This window comes from Heteronotia binoei, chromosome 3, assembly GCF_032191835.1.
Source record: "Heteronotia binoei isolate CCM8104 ecotype False Entrance Well chromosome 3, APGP_CSIRO_Hbin_v1, whole genome shotgun sequence".
NCBI lineage: Eukaryota > Metazoa > Chordata > Lepidosauria > Squamata > Gekkonidae > Heteronotia > Heteronotia binoei.
The window spans coordinates 31,682,908-31,708,823 of record NC_083225.1 but is presented as its reverse complement, the minus strand read 5'-3'; positions in this window follow the sequence as shown (position 1 = coordinate 31,708,823).

Sequence of the window (25,916 nt, the reverse complement as noted above, 5' to 3'; positions counted from 1 at the left end):
TTCAGTTGTATGGGTCTGTATCCTATCACATTGTAAGAGCTTCCTTTTACCTCGAGTGATTATTGAAGGACCATTAAGTTGTTCGAAGGCTCTTTACCATTGGAGAAGCTTCCAACTTTCTTGAGTGGAATGGTAGGATACAAACCATGGTTTCACTGCTGATTAATTTCTGGAAATAAAGCTGCTGACTTGCACAGCAATCTTAAGCAGAGTTACACCTTCAAAGTCCTTTGTAATGAATGAGTTTAGAGGAATGCAAGTCACCTTAGGACTGCAGTGTTATTAATGTAATAATAATAATAATAATAAAATTTTATTTATATCCCGCCCTCCCCGCCGAAGCAGGCTCAGGGTGGCTAACAACATCCATAAATATACAATACAATAATATATAGGCTTTAAAATTAACATTATTTAAAAGCAATTCAATTCACAGTTAACTTAATCTGACAGTGACAGTGATGTTCCTGGTGCTATTTCTGTCAGTTTATGTGATAGCGAGGGTCCCTAAGCAAAATCATGTTGGCGGATCCATTTATTTAACAATCATAAATCAGCAGTCCGTAAAAGCCAGCTTAAAAAGGGTGGTCTTGCAGGCCCTGCGGAACTGGTCAGGGCCTGCACCTCCTCCAGGAGCTGGTTCCATAGGCATGGGGCCACGATGGGAAAGGCCCGTGCACGAGTGTTCTGCAGTTTGGCCTCTTTTGGCCCAGGGATGGTCAGCTTGTTCTTCCCTGCTGACCTCAGTGCTCTCTGGGGCTCATATGGGGAAAGACGGTCCCTCAGGTAGGCCGCTCCTCGGCCATATAGGGCTTTAAAGGTAATAACCAGCACTTTGTATCGAACCCGGTATGTAACCGGCAGCCAGTGCAGTTCGCGTAGCCCTGGCTGTATATGCTCCCACTTCGGGAGTAGTGTTTAAGAACTAAGAAATGTAGTGTTTAAGAACTAAGAAATACGTTCATTCATATGTACAGCCAAGAGAAATAGTGTCCCCAAATTTTAGCATGGTTTTGCAAAACAGATAAGCACAATTTAATCAAGAAACATATTCAATTAATAATATGTGCAATATTGCATGGGAGAGAGAGTGCAAGAGCTGAGGGAACCACTGGAAGGAGGAACAGAATTAAGGAGGGTTGCACAGGGTTCTTCCTTAGTTTCATAGCTCTCATAGGAACTGTATTTACTAACCATGATGTATACCGTGGTCAATGATTTATATGGTACATGTGTGTTTCTTCCTTCTCAGCATTCTGGACCTGTTTCAGGGTTTTGAGCCACCACAGACATGGGGACACACACACACACACGTGTGTGTGTATGTGGAAAGCCAGTGTCTGTTTCAGCTGCAGTGTGAGGAAAAAGCCCCCTACTTCTCATACATATGGACATTGTGATCACTAGTATGGTTGCCAGGGTGCCTGGAGTTTTGACTCTCACACATCTGCTCTAAGAAGTGGACTTTGCTTACACTTTCTAAGGCTTAGGTGGATACTATAAGCCACAGCTTTGCAGCAGCATTCTACAAATGAGCTGCCAGCTACTCCTTGTGTGCCCAGTCTTGGCCACTGCAGTGGCAGAAGCCACACCACCATGAACTGTACAGGCAAGCAGTTTCTAGCCTGTTTTCCATGAACCAAGGGCTAACACCACTTGTAGCCATCTTCCTGCCAGGCTGGACTTCATTTCTTCATAGTGGAAGGCTCACGTACACACCCTGTGTCACCCTTGGCTCGCAAGCAACCCATCTGCCCCATGAATGGATTAACAGCTCAACTAATGTTCCTGATTGCCGGGCAATACCCTAAACAATAACTCCTGCCCAGAAGATGATGAGAAAAGAGGAAGAACTTCTCCTCCATCAACCAAGTCTTTTGTCTTACCCGGGTGATATCTAGGTCAATATTTGATTCCCTATTGTCACCTTCCCAGATAAGCCCACTTAACCTTAAGTATCCAGCCATTCCCATTCTTACCCTAGTCTAACACCTTGGAGCCGCCTTAGGCCATATTGCAACTTGGAAATTTCCAGGTTCACAGGACTAAGGTGAAGTTCATTGGTTAAAGCTGACACCCAATTGGATGTCACCAAAGGACTCACCATTGGCTCTGCTAATGTCCAGCCTTCATGGTCATCACAGAGCCTCCCATCTCTCCTCCCCGTCACCTCCCATCCCCTAAGGGGCCTAAGGGAGCCTATTTAACCTCTGACCCAACTCCACTCATGTGTGCATCTATCAGCAACCCATATTCCGCTGCATAGATCCATCCCCAATTCTGGCCACAGTTTTGGGTCCATTTCCCCTGTCCTCTGATGTCGCCATTGGAACCTTCCTCGAAGACTACGATGGTAAATATTACCCTGTCTGTTTACCCTTATATGTTCCCCTATCAATCTATCTGTGTTTCTTAGGCCTGTGAATGTGTGATTGTTTTGTATTTTTATCTTGTGTGGAAGAACTATTATTCTAAATAAATTACAATTGGTTTTTATTAAATTAGAGTCCTTTTATTGAGCAATTACCCTCTGGATGGTTGAGCCTGGTATAAATTGGTAAAAAGATTCCTAGTGAGCCAGGTGCCCACCTAACTAATTCCCCAACCTCGTTTTGAGGGCATTTAGGATATCAGCAGGGTGGGTGGGAAGATAGCAAGGGTGAGAGGTGAGTGGAAGCCAAGGTTGGGGGGGAAGGCTTCAGAATGGGGTATGCCAGATCCAAGCTTTTGCTATGGAAGCTGACTGGGTGATTTCAGGCCAGTGACAGACTTTCAGCCTAACCTAACTTACAAGGTTGTACAAATCAGAGTGGGGAGAGGAGAATAATGTAGGCTGCTTTGGTCTCCCCCCCACCCACCAGTGTAAAGAAAGATTGTCCTTTTCCTATGTAGAAGCTGCAAGGAGGGGGGAGGGCAATGGAAAGCTGAAAGAGAGACAGATAAAGGGAAGGATATACAGTTGCCAGCTCCAGGTTAGGAAATTCCTGGAGATTTAAGGGGTGGGGTTTGAGGAGGGATGAGATCTCATACAGATACAATGCCATTTCCTCCTGGGGAGAGCTGAAGATCATTCAGAATCACAACTGTTTTCCACATGACAGACATCAGCTCTTTTCAAGTGTGGGGGGGAGTGCATACCTTCACTTGGGTGGGTGGAAGACAGCAAGGATGGGGGGCACTCACCCAGAACCTCTTTCTAGAGCCCGTATTTTTCTTTACAATGGGCCTTATTACTAGTAATAATAATAAAACTGAAACGTGTATAATTGTTTATGTCTCGCAGCTCTCAAACATCTGATGTTCCTTCTATGTGGCTCTTACATTAAGCAAGTTTGGCCACTCCTGATAGTGCAACATATTTGTTTTGGTCTTATTGTTTCTGTATTTGTGATTTTTTTTTTTTTTTATAAACTAGAGCTGAGACAGTGAAAGTGGGCTGAACTTGTATTAGCCTAATGAAGTGGACAAGATCATATTGGCAATACAGACTCACTAGTGATCATCTTCAGCAGTGGCTAGAGTATTAATAACTTCCTGACATTTCCCCCCAAGTTGAAAGAGTGTGTTGGCCTTTTGTGGGAAATGGGCAGTAAATTAAAGAGGTGACAAATAGACAGTTCATATTTAATTTACGCAGAGCATGAACAGTGACATGTTTGATATTCAGAATAGCGATCTTCAAAAAAAGAGAGAGAGAGAAAAGACTAGCAACTTTTTGTGGAATTCTACCTCTAATATTATTTGTCCCCTTTGCTGTCATCTCTGCCTGGCCCTACTGCTAGAAATCAACTGACAATTTCACTCACTGAGTAAAGCATTGTAAACATGAAGTCTGTGCCCCACAAAGGCAGTTTTTGGTTATGTGGAGTTGGGTTTTCAATAAAGTAAATAAAAGGAGGGTGGATGGAAATCCACAAGAAAACAGTAAAGCTGGAAAAGAACCAATGGGAAGAAATTGGAATTTAGCTTTTATTGTGTTTGAATTTTAACTTGGATTACATTTGGATTTCTTAATGTTTATTTATGAGATAAATTATGGACTGGGTCCAACCACCTTTTCCACTTGTGCTTGCTCAATCCATCTCTTTACTATACCTCATGACTTACATAGCTTTTGTCCAGGTAGGTCTCATGATCTCCACCATACCCTTTTTCGATGGTCACCTTCCTCTTTGGGGTGTCTTTTTTTTCACCATGGGAAAAGCTGGTTGGGTCCCAGCCAATATATATGCTGGAACATGTGAGAAAACATCCATAGAATCAATAGCAATGCCCTGTTCCATCTATGCTGCAGATTGTCAAACAAATCAAACATGTCTCTATACCTATACCAAAATAGCTTTGTGAAAAAAAAAAATAACCTTCCTCTCCTCAGCCCTTCTCTCCCTGCCTAGTGAGCTGCTGACTTGGATTTTAACACAGGTTTACTTACATTGCTAACCTGGAGGCAAGGCCTGGAGATCTTTTGGAATGCACCTCTCCAGGTCAACAGAGATCAGTTCTCCTCAAGGAAATGGCAGCCTTGAAGGGTGCCTCCTCTCCTCCCCAAACTTTACATCTCCCCTGCTGTGCCTCCTCTCCTCCCCAAACTTTACCATCCCCAGTCATTTTCCTCAAACCTCCAGGAATTTGCCAAGCTGGAGTTGGCAAACCTACTGTAACTTGGTACTATTACGCAACGTAACTACCCAGGATCTGCAATTAGGTTGAGAAGTTTATTTGCACAGGACATCAAAGCAGAGAAATTAAATAAATGGATATCAGATTGTGTCCAAGCACCAAAAAACTGGAAAAAGTTATCCCCCTCTAGTGGCAGGGAGGAAGAAATGCAGTAGAAACAAGGCAAGAGAGAGATGTATTGCTTCCAATCCCATAGTCTAAGGAGGAGTTCAATAACATTGCAGTGGCCTGAGCAGGAAGCAGATACAATCAGAAACAAAACAAGGTCACATGCTATGTGACAAGGAAGTTCTGCAGCTCACAAACACAAGTGTTCTGGAGAACTACTTTTAGGAGAAGACTTCTGTTTATAGGGCAAAGATTGTGATTGCATGGTAACCAAAGGGGAAGTGTGTTGTGGCAAACAGCCTACCAATGATATTTGGGAGTCCCTGATTAGTGATACCAATGCCATTCTGGCTGAGCCTTTTCCATGATTGTCCAGAGGGTTTTCATGTTTGTACTAGGTAAAGCCCCACTTTCTCTATTCAGGCTCTGTCTTCTACTTTGCAATAGCCAGATACTTTTTTTTAATTTGCATTAATACAAATCAGGGAGGAGTTTAGGTGCCTGATCCCAAGATGGAGGGGGCTGGGACATAGTAGTAACTATGGTCTTCCAACCATAGTAACATAGTCTTCCAACCTCAACGTAACATAGGTCTTCCAACCTCAAAGTGGCACCTGGGGATCTGCTATTACAATTGATCTCCAGAAAACCAAGATCAGCTCCCCAGCAGTGAATATTGGCATTGGTATCACTAATCAGGGACTCCCAAATATCATTGGCTGCTTTGGAGGGTGGACTCTATAACATGCCCTGATGCAGTAGGCTTCCCAACCCCCCCGCTTTGGCGGGAGACTTCTGGGTTCGTAGCTTCATCCCCCGGTCTCCAGAAATCAGGAAGCGGGGGGTAGGGGGGAGGGGGGGAGAACATACCTGAAAGGTTCATGTTGGTGTAGAGCTCCTGAGTCCTGAGCAGTTTGTAAAATTTCTGCCCCTTTAAGGCTGGGCAGGAAGGAGGAAACAGGAAGGGCTTCGGAAAATGGCCCCTCCCTTTCTTTGCTTTCGTTTTCACAGCAGGCAGAGGGAAGAAGACCAAGTGCGGTAAGTGTTTGTTTGTGTGTGTGAGAGAGGGAGGGGGCAGGGAGGGGGGATTCCCTGGTATGGAGGCCCTCCCCCTTCCTTTAGAAAGCGTGTGGGGGGAGGGAAATGTCTACTAGGCACTCTATTATTCCCTGTGGAGAACAATTCCCATAGGGAATGATAGGGAATTGATTTGTGGGTATTGGGGGCTCTGGGGGGGCTATTTTTTGAGGTAGAGGCACCAAATTTTTAGTATAGCATCTAGTGCCTCTCCCCAAAATACCCCCCCCCAAGTTTCAAAACAATTGGACCAGAGGGTCCAATTCTATAAGCCCCAAAAGATGGTGCCCCTATCCTTAATTATTTCCTATGGAAGAAAGGCATTTAAAAAGGTGAGCTGTCCCTTTAAATGTAATGGCCAGAACTCCCTTGGAGTTCAATTATGCTTGTCACATCCTTGTTCCTGGCTCCACCCCCAAGGTCTCCTGGCTCCACCCCCAAAGTCTCCTGGCTCCGCCCCCAAAGTCCCCAGATTTTTCTTTAATTGGACTTGGCAACCCTATGATGCAGTCACTCACCCCCAAATTTCCAGGTGTTTCCCAACCCAGAGCTGGCAATCGTATACATAGGCAAGCTCCAGAACCAGTTTAAGTGTGTTTCCTGGCAGGTGATCATGACATTTAGCTCCATGAGGGTAGAAACAGCACCTAAAACAACAGCACATCATTTCTAGGACAAGTCGTTCAGTGGCAGAGCACCCAGGGTCCAAAGTAGAACCTCTGGTACCTTGAGGTACAAGGCTTTCAGATAACAGAACTGTTTTGTTCCATTACATTTCAGGAATGTCTAGTTTTGATTAAGAGAAGAAATGCTTTGCAAGAAATACAGCAGAGAGCACTGGGGATGAAAATCTACAAATGTGAAAATGAGATGATCTACACATTACTGAAGTTACCCAGAAGATAAGAACTGTCAAATTTCCGTCAAGGACAGGAATGAAACATTATCAGGCAGTGTCAAGCCCTCGAAGCAACCATCAGCGCCACAAGGCATGTCAGAGAAGAAATCCACAGTTGTGCTGTGGCAGCTAGTTTTCCACTGACCTTGACAAAACGGACTGAGCAATTTGCATTGTCGGCTACGCGAGTATCAGCGGAGAATGAAAAGAACGATTGCATGCCACTATTGATGCTCCAGCAGAAATGCAGAAACCACATTTGATGGAATGTCATGAATTATCCACCTGCATCATGTTTCTCCCCCCCTCATCACAGAAAACTCTTGTCAATATGTTCATTCCCTCCCCCCCGACATCTCATCGAGGTTTCAAGATGTTCCTTGCGTAACAATAGCATAACAGAAAACAAATTCTTAATCATCCTTTCCAGTGCCATCTTTGCTTAAAGAGACTGGAACTGATTCTGCCTGAAATTGTGAGTGTCAAAATTAGGTAAACATCACCTAAATGAAACTAGATAACCCTGTGAATCATACATGAGCTCAGGTGTCAATCATCCCGGCTTCCCCTCCCCCACAAGCCTCAAAACAGCATTCTATGATATGGGTATTCAAGCCAGAGAAATCTTTGCTTTCTTACACCAGAAATGCCCATCTTTATTTCTAAGGTTGTAACAAAGGCAATAAGAACTGATAGGAAACAAATATGAAAACACCATAAAAGAGAAACAGGCAGGGCTTCTTTTTTTAGCAGGAACTCATTTGCATATTAGGCCACAGACCCCCTGATGTAGCCAATCCTCTAAGAGCTTACAGGGCTTTTAGTACAGGGGCCTACTGTAAGCTCCAGGAGGGTTGACTACATCAAGGGTGTGTGGCCTAATATGCAAAGGAGTTCCTGCTACAAAAAAAAGCCCTGGAAACAGGATTAATGGCCCATGAACATTAGCAGTGAATATTAAGCATATATATGGGTCAAATTCTCAAATGACCAGGGCTTTTTTTTTTTTTAAGGAAAAGCCCAGCAGAAACTTACTGTTGTTAGGGAAGGGCGGGATATAAATCTGATAAAATAAATAAATACATAAATTTGAAAAATAGACCACACCCCCTGACATCACCATTGTTCCACACAGGGGTTTTTGTAGAAAAAGCCCAGCAGGAACTCATTTGCATATTAGGCCACACCCCTTGGTGCCAAACCAGCCGGAACTGTGTTCCTGTGCATTCCTGCTAAAAAAAAAAAAAAAAGCCCTGCAAATGGCTTCTAAAATGAATCCACAAAATTGGAGGGGAAATATTAGTTTCTGTGACCAGTGTTTCAAGCTCATGTTCAAAATCACTACAGTGGTATATAATTTAACTACCCCTTCCATCTCTACTTGTTTTCTTGTTTGGGAATCCCTGAGTATCTGCTAGAGAAGGCTGACATTTCACTCACATTTGGGGGAAATGTTCAAAAGTACCATGACCCAACAGCATGTCCCTCCCTATAGCAGTGGCCTTCAAACATTGTAGATTGAATTGCAAGCATATGACAGGAAGGCATGAGTGATCTGTGCTTTGTGACAGGAGGATGAGGATCCAAAGTTATGGCCTTACTATTGTCAAAATCCAGATTGTGGGCAGCAAGCCAAGAGAGCCGTGGAGTGGACAGGAAATGCTACCAAGTGAGCACAAGGAAGAGAACCAAAGTACACAAGAATCTCAGACTTCGAGGAATCATGTCCAATCAATGCATGGCCTCACCTTCTCCTTTCAGGGTATGTACAAAGCAAGACAGAAGTCTGCAAAATGGTGGCTCTGTAAGGACTCATGGTCCAGGAGGGGAACTCTTGGCCCATCATGAATGACCCTACCCTTATCTAAAACAAGCCTACCACTCCTGCAGTTGCAGATCACAGGAAGCAGCAAGCAATGGTTGGTCACTTCTTGTTGAGGAACCTAGTACACAATTATGGAGCTTACTATTGAGGAATCCCTGAATAGGCTTCCAAAGAATTTTAGGACAAAGTTTGAATCCAGTGGCATTGTGAAGACCAACAAAGTTTTATTCAAAGTTTAAACTTTTGTGTGCACACACACTTCATCAGACACAATGAAATGAAAACCACCAGTCCACACAGAAGGTAAGCAGAAAATTAGCATAATTAAGTTTTGTTTTTAACAAATTCAAGAAATAACAAGCAGAGCTTGTTACCATTGGTATGGATTCAGCTCTGAGGAGAAGACATAGTTAAGGCAATAAATATGTCAAATTGGTCCCATGTATCATCAGTTGAAGAATGCTGAGGGTATTTAACTGAGACCCTGTAATTATGTCTCCTCACAAGCATGGAGGTGAATTTACAACATCTTCTTCTTTGAAGTGGGGTGACTGAATGTTAGAGTTCCCCCAGATAACTCCTTTCATAATGCCTTCATGACATGGGAGCTGCTTCCATTCTGTCCAGCTGTTTGCTACGGCACTCTACTCTGGTTACCAATAAAACTGGAAACTGTGTAGGATGGCTACGATAATAGCATTACTTATATAATAAATTGCATTTATCTAGGGAATCATATTCAGGAGCGTCAAGGGAAATGCATCTTAAGGCAATATTTTCAAATATTTTTACATCTTTCTGCTGTGGGGGGGGGGGAACTGTTGAAGCAGGGCAGAGTTTGACAGATTCATCCATATGCCCACAGCTGTCAACACTTGGTTCTGTGAAGATTGCCAAGATAAAAAAAAAATGTAACATTATATGGTATCAAATGGTACTGCATCTCAATCAATTTAATCGTAGTCACCTTACAAAAATATGTTTGACAGATTGGACATAAACATGGTTTGGCCAATTTGAAGCATATGCTGATGTTATGATAGGAGAGATTTCTTTCAAAATGGTGGAACACTTATTGGCAATGGGCAAAGGGCAATTTCAGTAGGGAAAAGTAGCAGCAAAAATGAATTGACTTGAAAGAGCAATGAGCATAGTAACTGTTTTGGCATCAGTAGCAATACTCAGGGGTCATTTTGTAGAAAAATAGTGATGGAGCTCATTAGCATAACTCATTAGCATATGTGCCCCCCCCAACCAAAAGCAACCCGATGCAAGAAAGGAGAGCCCTGGGCAAGAAAGGCCTGCTTAGAATTTTCCCGGAAATGCCGATAACGGCAAGTGAGTGATGTCACTGGCACAATGATGTCACTTGCAGGTGATGTCATTGCGCCAGCAGCATTGGGGGAGGTTCCTCCTGCCGGCCCAATGTGGGTCGGTGGGTTGGGAACCTCCCAGGCAGGAGAACCTCTGCCCAGCCCGGGGCCTTGGCCGCCCTAGGCAAGGCAGATTCTAACAGACAGACAAAAGAGCATCCAACATTGATGTATTTGGTATATTCCCCCCCTCCATGCTTTTCCTCCAAGGAGTTGAGTGTGGCATAGTAGTTCTTTTCCTTCCCTCTATAGTTTGTTTTTTTAAGTCAGTGTCTCTGGTGCTGCCCAACAACATGCTGATGTCATGATGTTGTGCTTGAGAAGTGACATCAGTGCATCATGATTATATCATTATATCACTGCTGAGCCCCCCTGCCACCAATAAGTCCCTAAGGTTGCCAACCCTCCACTGGGGATGGAGAATCCCCATCCCTGGGTCCTGCTCCCCACTACCAATCATCTGGCCAGTGGTGGGACTTACCAAATAAAGGAGGAAACATCGGAACATCACCTCATGAGCAACATGGGCATGGTATCTGGGCAAAAACTCTACAGTAGAAGTAATTCTTACCATAGAGTTTTTGCCCAAATGCCAGAGTGTCTCCAGGACATCTCAGTGTGGGACATCCCAGAAGTGACATTGTCACATTGCTGGCAGTGTATTCTAGGCTTCTTTCGCAATCCAGATAAATACCCCCCCCCCAACCTCTGCCAGTTGCCAGGAGAGACCTGGCAAACCTATAAGTCCCCCTGCTACTGCCATGGCCTGGCAACCCTAGTATGTAAATTAGTTGCCCCAAATGTTTGTATTTGTACATTATAAACCTGCCTGAAGGTTTTCCTTATGTTCTGTGTAAAGCCTCAGATACTGTAACTCCTGCTTAAATGTTGGTATTTCTCTCAGTTGCGTGTAACTTTCTGAATAAATAGAGGTCTTGTTTGTTTTAAATAGGAAAGAATCTTGTTTCCATCAGTTACTTCATTATCCCATAATCAGTCCAGGTTTGGGTAGTGTATACCCAAGACCAAATTCTGTTACCCTGAACATTTAAAAATCTCATTGGGAATTCTAGTGCCGCGGAGTAAGAAGGGAAGTGTGATGTATGTTGTTTGGTGGTGGAATGTGTCATCAAGTCACAGCCAATTTATGGCAAGTTGCAGCCCCATAAGGTTTACTAGGCAGGAGAGGAGCAGAGGTGTTTTGTAGTTTCCAACTTCTGTATAACAACCCTGGACTTCCAAATACTAACCAGGGCCAACCCTGCTTCATTTCTGAGATCTGATAAGATTATGCATGGGATAGAAAGAAGTACTTTTCTCCCTTTCTCACAATACTTGTGGACACTCAATGAAATTGCTGAGCAGTTGGGTTAGAATGGATAGAAGGAAGTACTTCTTGACCCAATGGTCAACACATGGAATTCGCTGCCACAGGAGGTGGTGGCAGCTACAAGCATAGACATTTTCAAGAGCGGATTGGATAAACATATAGAACAGAGATCCATCAGTGGCTATTAGCCACAAGGTATAGATGGTACTCTTCTTTGGCAAAGCATGGTGCCTCCCAAAGTGCAGGGGATGGGTAGTCACCCCTGTTTTTCATATCTGAAGGGTGACTCTGATAGCTTACAAACGTACGTTGTTTTAGCAATTGTTGCCCACTATTGTTTTAGCAATGAGTATTTCATTACTAATATCTTCCAGAACTTCTAAATTCTGGCACCCATTTGAATTCCCCATTGTTCTGGTTTTTCGTGGCCCATTCCAGTAAGAGCAGGCATTATGTCTTATTACTATCAAATTAATTAAATGAAAATCACATCCACTAAGCAATTGTAATAGGATGTGTTAGTTAATTTAACAGTAATTAATGGAAGAATGGTTAATGCAGCCATTTAAGATATTAGTGTAGAGGTACTAGAGGAAAAAAAGATGAAGAATGATTGTTCAGGGAAAATCAAGTAGCCATTCCAAATTGTTCAAAAGAGCAAGGACTTTTAAACATAACATTTCTGTGAAATATGTAGGGCTTTTCATTTACCTCTGTCAAAGAGTGGCTAAGATATAGTTACTGGAAATTCAAAGAAAAACACATATCTCATCTTTGAAGGTTTTACTCATAAGATACCATTGCATCATTTACTTATCTTAATGCTTTAGCATTTATTAATTTGTTTACTTAAGAACATAATATAAGAATATAAGAGAAACCATGTTGGATTGTGTCACTGGCCTATCCAGTCCAACACTCTGTCACACAGTGGCAAAAAAAAAAAAAAGTGCCATCAGGGGGTCCATCAGTGTGGCCAGGACACTAGAAGCCCTCCTACTGTTGCCCCCCCCAGCACCAAAAATACATAATATCACCTGTCCCAGGCAGAGAGTACCATCTATACCTTGTGCCTAATAGCCACTGATGGCCCTCTGCTCCATATGTTTATCCAATCCCCTCTTGAAGCTGTCTATTATTGTAGCTGCCACCACCTCCTATGGCAGTGAATTCTATGTGTTAATCATCCGTTGGGTGAAGAAGTACTTACTTTTATCCATTCTGATCCAACTGCTCAGCAATTTCATTGAGTGTCCATGAGTTCTTGTATTGTGAGAAAGGGAGAAAAATGCTTCTTTTTCTACTTTCTCTATCCCATGAATAATATTGTAAACCTCTATCATGTCACCCCCTCAGTCAACGCTCTCCATGCTAAAGAGCCCCAAGCACTTTAACCTTTCTTAGCTCCTTGAAAAGAGCAAAGAACAATGCATAAGGGATTACCCCCACAACAACCCCCCCTGAAGTAGGTGAGACTGATAAACAATGACTACAACAGGGTCCCTAACCTTTGTGTGCCTGTGGACAGCTTTGGAATTTGAACACAGGGTGGTGGGCACAACCACAAAATGGCTGCCATGGAAGGCGGAGCCAACCGCAAAACAGCTGCTGCAGGAGGCTGAGCCATATATGGGTATGGGAATGCATATACACACAGAAAGCCCTTATCTAATCATAGTAGGCAGTTTCACTGGCATTCTATCTGCGATAACTATCAGGATCATTCATCCTATGGTTGGCCACAGAACAGATTTGTTTCCTTGGGAGGAGCAGGAGGACCTAGAGAGAAAAAGAGGTGTAATATATATATATATGGCTTATGAGTGAAGGGTGAAACGCTGCTCGGAATTGCATTGTTAGTGAGCTTCATGGCCAACTAGGGATTCCGATGCAGATTCCTCTGGTACAAACTTGATATACATCAACTTTATCTCATTAGTTCTTATCTAAGGGCAGTTTCCAGTTTCTCATCCTTGTTGGTTTGACTTGAAAATCCTTGTTTCAACTTCTTTTCCTCCCTTGGGCACATCAAACATATGAGTCTCTTATTTTATTTGATTTTCTTTCTCGTTGGATCAGATTTCCCCCATTAAATTTACACTTTTTGAGCATTATTTTTTGCATTGTTGTGGCTTATATAATGTTGCAAAAAGGAACAAATGCGTCGGGAACACCAGCTGTGAAACTGAGCAGAACAAAATGTCTCAAAATGACACCATATTAATGCAAAATAAAATAGATGGCTGTGACCTATTTCCTGGGGGCTAGACACCAACCCACAGTATTTTGTTTCCCTCTGTCACAACACAATTTCATCCCCACCCTACTACACTGGGGTTCTACTAGCAGTAAATCAAAGATCAGTTCCAGTTGATAGAATCTGGACCTATGAATCTACCCAAGTCTGGATTGATAGCAGATAATGAGGTAACCTGACAGAAACAAAGTGGTTTGCTTTCTGAAGTGAATAAAAACATTAAAAAAAATCTGAAATAAATATTAACAATGAAGCAGAAGTTGTGAGATGTTAAGCTTCAAACAGTACAACCCTCAGAAAAAACCATCTAGTACAACTGAGTTATGAGTTAAACTCAGCAAACCCTATTGATATTCTGTCAGTTAACCAGGTAGAGGAATATAATCAAAGATCTGAAATCACCACATATCCATAATTCAAACTTCTATTAAATAAATTCTTCCCTCTGCCTTGTAGTTTCCAACTTCTAGTTTAGTTTAGTTTATTCACAGCCTAAGACAGTATTTAAAACAGTAAAATCATAAAAAAAAAATTAAAACTGAATGACCATAACATCGTACACAAAAAGGCATAAAATACTGTTGTAAAACTACAAATATAACAGAATATGGCAATTACAGCAAACAGAATGGCAAAGGTGTTTAATCATTTTCTGACTGAATTATTAGAGTTTTCTTTATTCTTGTGGCAAGCCTTAGCAAAATTTGGTTGGCTTGAACATATGTTCAAGCCAACCAAATTTTGCTAATTTGTATGTAACCTTTTTTATGCTGTGAGCCGCCCTGAGCCTGCTTTGGTGGGGAGGGCGGGATTCAAATAAAATAAAATAAAATAAACCTCAGTCTTCTTTTCATCAAGAAGTTTCTTAAGGAGTTGCAGTTTTTGACTACTGGTAAAAGGCATGGCTGTGGAAAATGGAAGTACTTTGCAATGATCATTAAAAGCCTCACAGTCAAATATGACATGGACTAAACAATAACATTTGATGCCATCGTTGCAGCAGGGACATAATTGCTCTTGGAATGGCACTTTTTTGTATCTCCCCTCCACCACTGCTGAAGGGAGAATGTCCCACCTCATAGGAGTAAATGTTCACCTATATTCATTATTTGTTAAGTGGTATAGGTAGGGCATTGGTCACCCTGTTGACTGGTTCTGTCAGAGCTCACCATTTGCTTGTGATGTTAAGGTCATTTTGTATGGCAATGGCCAATATTCTCTGGTTCACTGTCTCCCTAGCATTATCATAAGTAAGAGAACTGAGATATTGTTTTGAAAGGCCCTAATAATGAATTCTGTACTCTATGGCCCCTAATCCATCTTGGGACCAAGGTATCTTGCAGAATTAAACTGATCAAGCCCTTAGGAAAAAAAAAAAACACATAAGTTTCAACCAGAACTGGAACTTATGAAAACATAAGTTTCAACCAACCTCTATTTCTCAACCCACCTCAACCAAGCTCAGTAACCTTCCCCTTTGCCTGATCTTAACTCTACTTCCCAACGCCTGCCAGCTATTGCCTTGTCCTGTCCATAGCCCTGCTCTTACTAGTTCCTGACTCTCTGAGGTACATTCTTGTGCTCTGTCTGAAACAAGGGCATATTCATGCATCCATATTTTCATCATTCAGATGATGCCTTCCTTTAGAAAGATCATAAGGGTATCAAAAGGGGGGAGGAGGCATTAATTTTAAAATAAATTGAACCCATGTAGACTGATTGGATAAACAGCAATTACAAATAAACCTAACCATTAATATTGTTGTACAGCATGAACAATGCAAAGCAATAGAGGAAAATAATAGAATGGGAAGGACAAGAGATTTCTTCAAGAAAATTGGAGAAATCAAGGGAACGTTTAATGCAAAGATGGCCATGATTAAGGACAGAAATGGTAGGGACATAACAGAAGCAGAAGAGATCAGGAAGAGGTGGCAAGAATACACAGAAGAATTATACAAGAAGGATCTCAATGTCCCGGACAACCATGACAGTGAAATCGATGACCTTGAGCCAGACATCCTGGAGAGTGAAGTCAAATGGGCTTTAGAAAGCATTACTAACAGCAAAGCGAGCAGAGATGATGGTATCCCAGTTGAGCTATTCAAAGCCCTAAAAGATGATGCTGTTAAAGTGATGCACACATTATGTCAACAAATTTGGAAAACACCACAGTGGCCACAGGATTGGAAAAGATCAGTTTATATTCCAATCTCAAAGAAGAGTAATGCCAAGGAATGTTCAAACTATCGCACCATTGCACTCATTTCACATGCCAGCAAGATCATGTTAAAGATCCTACAAGCCAGGCTTCAGCAGTATGTAAATCAAGAACTACTTGAAGTTCAAGCTGGGTTTTGGAGAGGTAGAGGAACTAGAGATCAAATTGCCAACATTCTCTGGATTATGGAGAAAGCACGAGAGTATCAGAAAAATGTCTATTTCTGTTTCATTGACTATGCTAAAGCCTTTGATTGTGTGGATCACAACAAACTGTGGCAAGTCCTTAAAGAGATGGGAGTACCAGACCACCTCACATGTCTCCTGAGAAACCTGTATAAGGGTCAAGAAGCAACTGTCAGAATGGGATATGGAACAACTGATTGGTTTAGAATAAGAAAAGGAGTTCGACAAGGATGTATATTGTCACCCAGTTTATTTAATTTATATGCAGAGTACATCATGCGGAATGCTGGCCTGGATGAAGCAGAAACTGGAATTAAGATTGCCGGGAAAAACATCAACAACCTCAGATATGCAGATGACACTACTCTAATGGCAGAAAGTGAGGAGGACCTAAAGAACCTCTTGTTGAGGGTGAAAGAGGAGAGCACAAAAGTAGGCTTGAAACTCAACATCAAAAAAGGTAAGATCATGGCATCTGGCCCAATCACACCTTGGCAAATAGAAGGGGAAAACATGGAAGTAGTGACAGACTTCACATTTCTGGGATCCAGGATCGCTGCAGACGGTAACTGTAGCCATGAAATTAAAAGACGTTTGCTCCTTGGGAGGACAGCTATGGTGAACCTGGGCAGTATAATAAAAAGTAGAGACATCACCCTGCCAACAAAAGTCTGTATAGTCAAAGTGATGGTATTCCCAGTAGTAATGTATGGCTGTGAGAGCTGGACCATAAGGAAGGCTGAGCGCAGAAGAATAGATGCTTTTGAGATGTGGTGCTGGAGAAGACTCTTGAGAGTCCCTTGGACTGCAAGAAGTTCAAATCAGTCAGTCCTAAGGGAAATCAACCCAGACTGTTCACTGGAAGGTCAGATGTTGAAGCCGAAACTCAAACACTTTGGCCACCAAATGAGAAGGGAGCACTCCCTGGAGAAAATCCTGATGCTAGGGAAGACAGAAGGCAAAAGAAGAAGGGGATGGCAAAAGATGAGATGGCTGGACAGTGTTACTGATGTAACAGACACGAATTTGAGCAGACTTCGGAGGATGGTGGAAGACAGGAGGGCCTGGCGTGACTTTGTCCATGGGGTCGCAAAGTGTCGAACTCGACTGTGCGGCTGAACAACAACAAAAAACCAGCATGAATATCTCTTGGAGAAAGATGAATTTCCTATTACTCAAATTGCAAAAGAAGAAAAACAAATGGGTCCCTTGTTAATGAAGGGTAGCAACAGATATCAAGTGATATGGGATGTAATTTTTAGGCTGGCTTCCCCCTTAAAATCAGTGGGACTTTGCTGTTAATCTATACTTAAATCCCTTATGTTCATTTATTCATCGATACACTCAGGGCTTTTTCGTAGCAGGAACTCCTTTGCATATTAGACCACATCCCCCTGATGTAACTAATCCATCAAGAGCTTCCAGGGCTCTTAGCACAGGGCCGACTGTAAGTTCCAGTAGGATTGGCTACATCAGGAGTGTGCGACCCAATATGCAAAGGAGTTCCTGCTACAAAAATAAAGCCCTGGATACATTAATACTTCATCCATGTGAACAGATTTTGAGTCCAGTGGCATCTTTAAGACCAACTCAAGTTTTATTCAGGGTAGAAGCTTTCATGTGTACACGTGTGCACCCAGAAGCTCATACCTTGAATAAACTGTTGTTGGTCTTAAAAGTTGCCACTGGACTCAAAGGGCGTTTTCGTACTGACCTTAATCGGCAGCGACGTCCCTCTTCACCGTGCAGGATCTGCGCGGATTTCGCACCAATTGCTGCGGAGCACCTGGAAGAGCCGCAAAGTCCCGCAGCTTTTGCGGCGCAAATGGAAACCGCCAAAAACCAGTTTCCATTTGCACCGCAAAAGCCGCGGGACTTTGCGGCTCTTCCGGGTGCTCCGCAGCAATTGGTGCGAAATCCGCGCAGATCCTGCGCGGTGAAGAGGGACGTCGCTGCTGATTAAGGTCAGTGCAAAAACGCCCAAAATCTGTTCTACTGCTTCAGACCAACAGGGCTGCCCACCTGGATCTAACATCATCCATATACTGAAGCAGCAAGTATCTGTGCTGCACAGAGACCATCAATGATGTTGATAGCCAAGACCAGCTTGGTGGAATAGAACACTCAGCAGCTTAGGAAACTGCACACTTTACAGATCAGTAAATGTGACGGAAGCTGGAGAGGGGGAAGCTGTAATTTGGCTGAGTTTTAAATCTCCTTTGGAAAAGGTTTGAGATACCTATGAGATAGAGAAGCCAGGGGAGAGAGAGCCAAGAGGGAATGGTATTGAAAAACAGGTGCAGAGTAGGCCATGGATGGGAAACCACGAATAACAAGGAAGATTAGATAGTAAGGTAGCCAAAAGGTCTAGAGAAAAATACCCATTAATAGAGGCTTAATATGTGGAAATGGGTACCTGAAGCTTTTTCATGGCAGGGAGGTAAATAAAATCCTATTAAACTTCAATAAAGGGGAAAAACAACCCCCCCCCCTTTCCCATCCTGTTGGCAGACTCACTAGATAGATTGCCAAGCACAAAGGAAAGGTTAGTGGATGGGGAAAGCAGACAAAACTAGTTGGAGAAGAACCACTGTTACAAAGTCAAATGAATAAGCCATTTATAGTAATTGAGGGGGGAGGGGAAATTCCATCCTGATAGACACTTCTTTTGGCAGAATGCACAGAGAAATTGGTTGACAACTTTTTTTTTCTTTCTTTCAGGACATTGTTACATGAGCCAAAAAAACCCACAAAACCCTAACACTATAGCTACCTCCCTATGTTTGTTTGCAGGACTTTTTTAAAAAAAGAAAAAGCCCAACAGGAACTTATTTGCATATTAGGTCACACCCCTTGGTGCCAAGTGAGCTGGAACTGCATTCCCATGCATTCCTGCTTTAGAAAAAGGCCCTGTTTGTTTGTAAACAGCAAAGTAGTGCCTGGGACATAAAACAGCCCCATAAATCTATTGATTTTGCTATAGAGATGCATCGCTCTGGTCAAGGTAGTTTATAGGGGCTGTGTGAGATGGTGTTGTGACAGTTTGCAGTGGAAAACTGATCTGATGAAGCATCAACGTGTTCTAGGTATGCTAGCACAGATAATGGCTTTTCATCAGAAAGCACTTACTTTCAGGGGTCATTTTGTAGAAAAATAGGTGGTGGAACTCATTAGCATATGCCATCCCCCAGCCAAAAGCAACACAGTGCCAGTTTGGTGTAGTGGTTAAGTGTGCGGACTCTTATCTGGGAGAACCGGGTTTGATTCCCCACTCCTCCACTTGCACCTGCTAGCATGGCCTTGGGTCAGCCATAGCTCTGGCAGAGGTTGTCCTTGAAAGGGCAGCTGCTGTGAGAGCTCTCTCCAGCCCCACCCACCTCACAGGGTGTCTGTTGTGGGGGAGGAAGGTAAAGGAGATTGTGAGCCGCTCTGAGACTCTTTGGAGTGGAGGGCGGGATATAAATCCAATATCATCTTCTTCTTCTTCTTCTTCTTCTTCTTCTTCTTCTTCTTCTTCTTCTTCTTCTTCTTCTTCTTCTTCTTCTTCTTCAGTGTAAGAAAGGGCGAGCGAAGCCTACTTAGGCTGGCTAGCCTACTTAGCCTACTTAGGCTGGCTAGAGAGCCAGCCAGCCTAAGCAGGCCTCACTCGCCCGGGGCTCTCCTGGGCTCCCCTCCCCTCCAGTTAAAAGGCCAGCAAGCCACCCACTGTGCAAAATCACATAAGTGGAGGAAGGGTGGTATGGGCTTCTCCAGGGGTTAATGAGGGCTGCTGGGGGCGTGGCAAAGCTCCTGGTGGCTGGCTGGCTGCCTGCTCTCCTAATCCAGGGATTGTTATGCAGATGCACCTACTATTCAATGGGCAAGGTAGGTGGAGAGGAAGAGGGGGAACCCTCAGAAAGGTTCAGGAGCTCTGCTCCTGTGAGCTCCAGATTAATCTGAGACCTGCTAACTTCACCATAGTCATATGTCTACTTGGGGTAGAAAAATACCCCTCAGTATGAATGTTAGCAACATTTGTCCATGGCTTTACCATAGGATTGCCAAGTCCAATTCAAGAAATATCAGGGAACTTTGGGGGTGGAGCCAGGAGACTTTGGGGGTGGAGCCAGGAGACATTAGGGGTGGAGCCAAGATCAAGGCTGTGACAAGCATCATTGAATTCCAAAGGGAGTTCTGGCCATCACATTTAAAGGGACGGCACACCTTTTCAATGCCTTCCTTCCATAGGAAATAATGAATGAAAGGGGCACCTTCTTTTGGGGCTCATAGAATTGGACCCCCTGGTCTAATCTTTTTGAAACTTGGGGGGTATTTTGGGGAGAGGCACTAGATGCTATACTGAAAATTTTGTGCCTCTACCCCAAAAAACAGCCCCCCCCAGAGCCCCAGATATCCGCAGATCAATTCTCCACAATTTTCTATGGGAATAAATCTCCATAGGGAATAATAGAGTTCCAAGCAGACATTTCCCTCCCCTCCCCCTGCTTTCTGATGACCCTGAAGTGGGGGGAGGGTCTCCAAACCGGGGGATCCCCTGCCCCCACCTGGGGATTGGCAACCCTACTTTACCAGGACCATCCCAAGGTCTTTGGGCACCTTATGCCAGCCTACCCACTGTGCTCCCCAATTGCCAGACAGCCAATCTAAGCATCCCTCTCCTACTAGCCAATCTGGGCATGCCCCTGGTTAGCTGTAGTCCAAGTAAGAAGGTTGGCCTAGGCACACTTCCTTCTTCATGGGGCCGGGGCTGGAGGAGACAGCCTGGGGTAATGCTCATGGCAAGCTTCTTTTGATTGTCCTAGTGACCCCCCACCATTGACAACACCTAGGTCTGTCTTGTGCAAAGGCTGCCCCTGGCCTGGACTTCGTAGTGGTACATCAATCACCATTTCCAGGGGTGGAACTCCTTTGCATATTAGGCCACACATCCCTGATGTAGCCAATCCTCCAAGAGCTTGCAAAAAAGAGCCTTGCAGTGGTATGATGGGCAAAACATAGCAGTTGTGAGGGACTGATGGGAGGAAAACTGCCAATGTGGATGAGACCTGGAAAAAAGCATACCTTCCCAATCAAATGGTGGGGTAGTGTGCTTGGACTACGATCCTTTGAAAAAGATCATAGTGCAACAGGTCTAGGAAAGAGTATAATGATGGGGGAAAGAAAACTGGAGCAGAATTAGAGCACAGTGTTGTGGGCCATGGTGGAATTCTAGCAGGAGCTCCCTTGCATATTAGGCCACACCCTCCTGGTGTAGCCAATCCTCCAAGAGCCTTGTAAGCTCTTGGAGGATTGGCTACATCAGGGGTGTGTGGCCTAATATGCAAAGGAACTCCACCCCTGGTTGTGGGGACGCCTTTAAAAACTGCTCTAGTTTGGATTCCAAAAATGAGAAAAACCTCCATGTAGAGGAATTTAGCTGCAGAATGGTTCAGAAATAGGGGGTGATAGCCCCTGAGTATTTTTCCAGGGGATGGAAAGTAAACGTTCAAGCAGTTGGTTGGCGGACTCATGGATATTTGTAATTTGCCACAATAATAGGCAGGTCACAGCTCTTCTAACCACGTGGATCTTTACTTTACATAGAAAGCAGGCTAACTCCTTATGCTTGGCAGAGGATAGACTCTAATATGTTCATTTGCATTCAGCTCAGGTTTCATATTAAACCAGTTTATTTTTAAAGAGATGCTTAATATAATTTATCTATTCTTTTTGGGTTTTAATACCTTTTAAAATTATTAAATTACATCTAAATGTGATTATTTTATTCAAGGGTGGCTGTGTTGGTCATTGTGGAGAATAATATTAAGAAAATCCACTAGTTCTGTTGAGACTATTAATTTGTAACCACCACTTTTTATTATCCTAAGATGCAAGGCCACTTATTTGTGTGAACAAGCCCTGAGTTGTAACACGAAATAGATATATGGACACACGCAGAGGGCTTTTTTTTTTTGTAGCAGGAACTCCTTTGCATATTCGGCTACATCCCTCTGATATAGCCAATCCTCTAAGAGTTTACAGGGCTCTCCTTACAGGTCCTACTGTAAGCTCTTGGAGGATTGGCTACATCAAGGGTGTGTGGCCTAATATGCAAAGGGATTCCTGCTACAAAAAAAGCCATACACACACATACACACATGTGGCTGGACCCAGCCACCTATTTTGCTCATTCTCACCCAATTGCCCCTCTTACTACAGACCCTATCCCATATAGTTTTCATCAATGAGGGACCCATAATATCCAGCAAAGTCTTGTCACGCAGGGCTTTTTTTTTTTTGTAGTAGGAACTCCTTTACATATTATCCCACACACCCCTGATGTAGCCAATCCTCCAAGAGCTTACAGGGCTCTTCTTACAGGGCCTACTGCGATCTCTTGGAGGAATGGCTACATCAGTGGTGTGTGGCCTAATATGCAAAGGAGTTCCTGCTACAAAACAAATAAAAGCCCTGCTTGTCAGTGGTTTTTCTTTTTCATCAGAGAAGAAGATGGCTGGATTTCAAATCCAAGGATTAACAAGGATCCAGCCCTTTTTTTTATTCTCAGCAATGAATTGAAAGATATAACAGTAGAAAGTAATAATTAACTATCTAAATGGGAAGCCGTGGATTGGGTAACACCAGATTTTTTTCTCTCCGCCTCACCCAGTTCTCCTCCTTACCAGAGTCCTGCCTTATATGGCTTTTGTCCAGACAGATCCCAAGATAACCTTTCTGTATAGTCAAATGAGACAATTCTTCTTCCCTTTGCCAACAGAATAAGAAGCTTGTTGGGTCCAACCCATTCTTCTCAGCCACTTAGAAAATCATTTCTCATAGGTATTTCAACGTTATTTTTAGATATCCATTCTCAGATATCCTTGCACTGTTTTTGCCTCTGGGTCCTCACATTTATAGGAGCCCTGTGGCGCAAATTGGTAAAGCTGCAGTACTGCGGTCTGAACTCTCTGCTCACCACCTGAGTTCAATTCCAGCGGAAGCTGGAGTCAGGTAGCCGGCTCAAGGTTGACTCAGCCTTCCATCCTTCTGAGGTCGCTAAAATGAGTACCCAGCTTGCTGGGGGGGGGGATGTAAATGACTGGGGAAGGCAATGGCAAACCACTCCATAAAAAAGTCTGACATGAAAACGTTGTGATGCAACATCACTCCAGAGTCCGAAATGACTGGTGCTTGCACAGGGGACCTTTCCTTTCCTTCCTCATATTTATATGTGAGATAAATATTTTATTTCATAGGAAGAAAGATATCCTTTCAGTGCTTGGCTGTTAAATAAATCTGCTTTTCTTGCCAGTTAGGTAGAAGTAGGATTTCAAGCTGTATCAAATATCTACAACAAGCAAATTATATACTCTCATTGTAGCAATCTGAATTAGGGGTGTGCAAAAAAAAAAATGGAATTACATGGATTCAGAAATACACGGGGCCAAAAAGATATGGAATACCGTGTATTTCCTATTACCATACTCGGAATAGCGGCATATATGGTAGATGCGCGGCTATTTCCGAATATACGGTCCCATTATACCCTATGGCCATTGAAATCAATGGCAAAATAGGGTATATTGGAAGCCGCCTGGAGAGGAGGGGATTTGAGGGAGAGCCACCAAATTTGCAGGGGACCTTCAAAAGACTCTCCCCTACAAACCCTCCAAGTTCCAAAAAGATTGGGCCAGGGAGTCCCATTCCAGGGTCACCCAAAGAGGGTGCCCCTATCCCACCATTATACCCTATGGGCCATTGAAATCAAAGCAACATAGGGCATAATTAGAGGCTACTGGGGGGCAGGGGGTTTGAGAGAGAGCCCCAAAAACTGCAGGGAACCTGCAGGGAACTCTTCCCTATAAAACCCCCAAGTCCCCAAAAGATTGGGCCAGGGGGTCCCTGTCTTTGGGCTCCCAAAAAGGCCCATTGCCACCAATTATGGTGAAAGCCCAATTAGCCATTTCCTCCGCTATAATTGCTGTGGCTCTGGCCAGAGGGGGGTTTGAGCGAGTGGCCCCAAAACTGCAGGGCAGCTTCAGGAGACTCCCCTGCATGAAACCCACCTGGCCCAAAAAGACTGCACCCATCAGTGGGCACCCCAAAAGGAACATTGCTCCCAATGGTGAGAAAAAACAAATTAGAGGCACTTCCTCACTGTAATTGTCATGGGAAAAGTGGCTCTGGGGAGCAGGACTTTTTGAGGAGAGCCCCCCAAACTGCTGCGCAGCTTCAGGGCACTGTCCCACACAAAACCCACAAGGCCAAAAAAAAAAATGGACCAGGGGGTCCAGTTCCTGGGGCACCCAAAGCCAAACCTAACTTCACACCAGAGAATCTCTATAGGACCCAAATGCACTACATCCCTCTATCTACTCTATGAACCCTGCAGGCCTGGAACCAATATAAACCCAGTTGCCAACGTCACTGCCACACAAAACACAATCTGCTCAAGGTCTGCTCTGCAGACCTGGCTGCAGCAAACCCAGATGCCAGCTCTCCAGCCCTGCCCCAAACAACACGGGGCGAGCTGGCCAAGCACAACAAGCCTGCTGGTTCTGGGTCTCTCACCCAGGTGCCCACTTTCCTGCCACAGAACACACAATCTACAGATGCCAGCTCTCCAGCCCTGCCCCAAACAACACGGGGAGAGCTGGCCAAGCACAACAAGCCTGCTGGTTCTGGATCTCTCACCCAGATGCCAGCTTCCCTGCCACAGAACACACAATCTACAGATGCCAGCTCTCCAGCCCTGCCCAAAACAATGCAATTCTCAAACAAGAGAAGTGGTGAACCACACCTAGCTCCACATCATTTGTATCTGACACAAAGCAAGAAGCATTTAGACTTACCTTGAGTGATGGATGGTTGGCTGGTCCAGGCTCTTTTGTGTTACCCAGGGTGCACCACGAGGAGGCGAGCCAGAATTGAACCCCAAATAAGGAAGATCACTGGGAGGGCCTCAGATTGTGTGAGAGGAAGGCAACCATTCCTTCTCTCTCAGCTCAGTAGTAACACACCAGCATCACTGTCCCATTAGAGGGACCTCAGCATTGGTATGGCTGCTGGCTGCCTGTCATCATCACTGGCACCTCCCTCTTTCTTCCTCCTGCCCCTGAAAAAAAACCTGGGTTATCCGGGCTGGGCCTGTGGGTGCTGTCAGTTACAGTTGGGGGCTGCAATGGCCCTTTCAGTATTATTAGGCATGTGTGGATAGGGACTGGGGAAATTTGGATCGCTTTGCAGTTTTTAAACCAGCATTCACTTTTGGTTTGGAGATGGATGAGGGGCGGGGTGCACTGCCAATCAATTTGTGAGTTGAGTTTTTGGGCTGTCTTTGGACTCCAGTCTATTTTTAGCGGGAGAACGTTTTACAACCACCTTCCAAGCACAGGCCAAGAGAGGATGCAGGCACAAGTAGGTGCTCACTTCATTCACTCTCAAAGTCTATGTTTGGGGAGCCGAACAGAGGCAAGTTGACCTTCAGGAAGACCAACTGCTCAACTGTCCAGGGTTGCAGGTGATTGCGATGTGGGCAGACAATGTTTTCCATATGCGAAAAGATGCGCTCACTCTGCACGCTTGCCGGTGGGCATGAGAGGAACGCCTTGGCCACGGAGAAGAGGGCTGGCCAGACCCCCTCCTTCATGACCCAGTAGTCCAAAGGAGACATTTCCTGCAACTCGATGGGCTCCGAAAGATAGTCCCTCACAATCGCAGCACCCGTCTCCGCTCTCAGGAGCCTACTGCCACTCCTAGAGGGGCCAACGAGCCGCCCGATGAGTGTCATCTCTGGATTCTTCGTGGCGTGAGTCTGGCGGGAAACACTGCCTAGCCAGGGAGGTTGGGGATGAACAGCAGTGGAAGTGGCAGATGAACTGCTTCCACCCCCCTCCTCCTCAGTTACTGGCACTGGGCCCACCCTGACTCTGCAACGCTCGACCTTCTGGGAGAGCTTGTCTCACCAGCGATCGAGCTCGTTG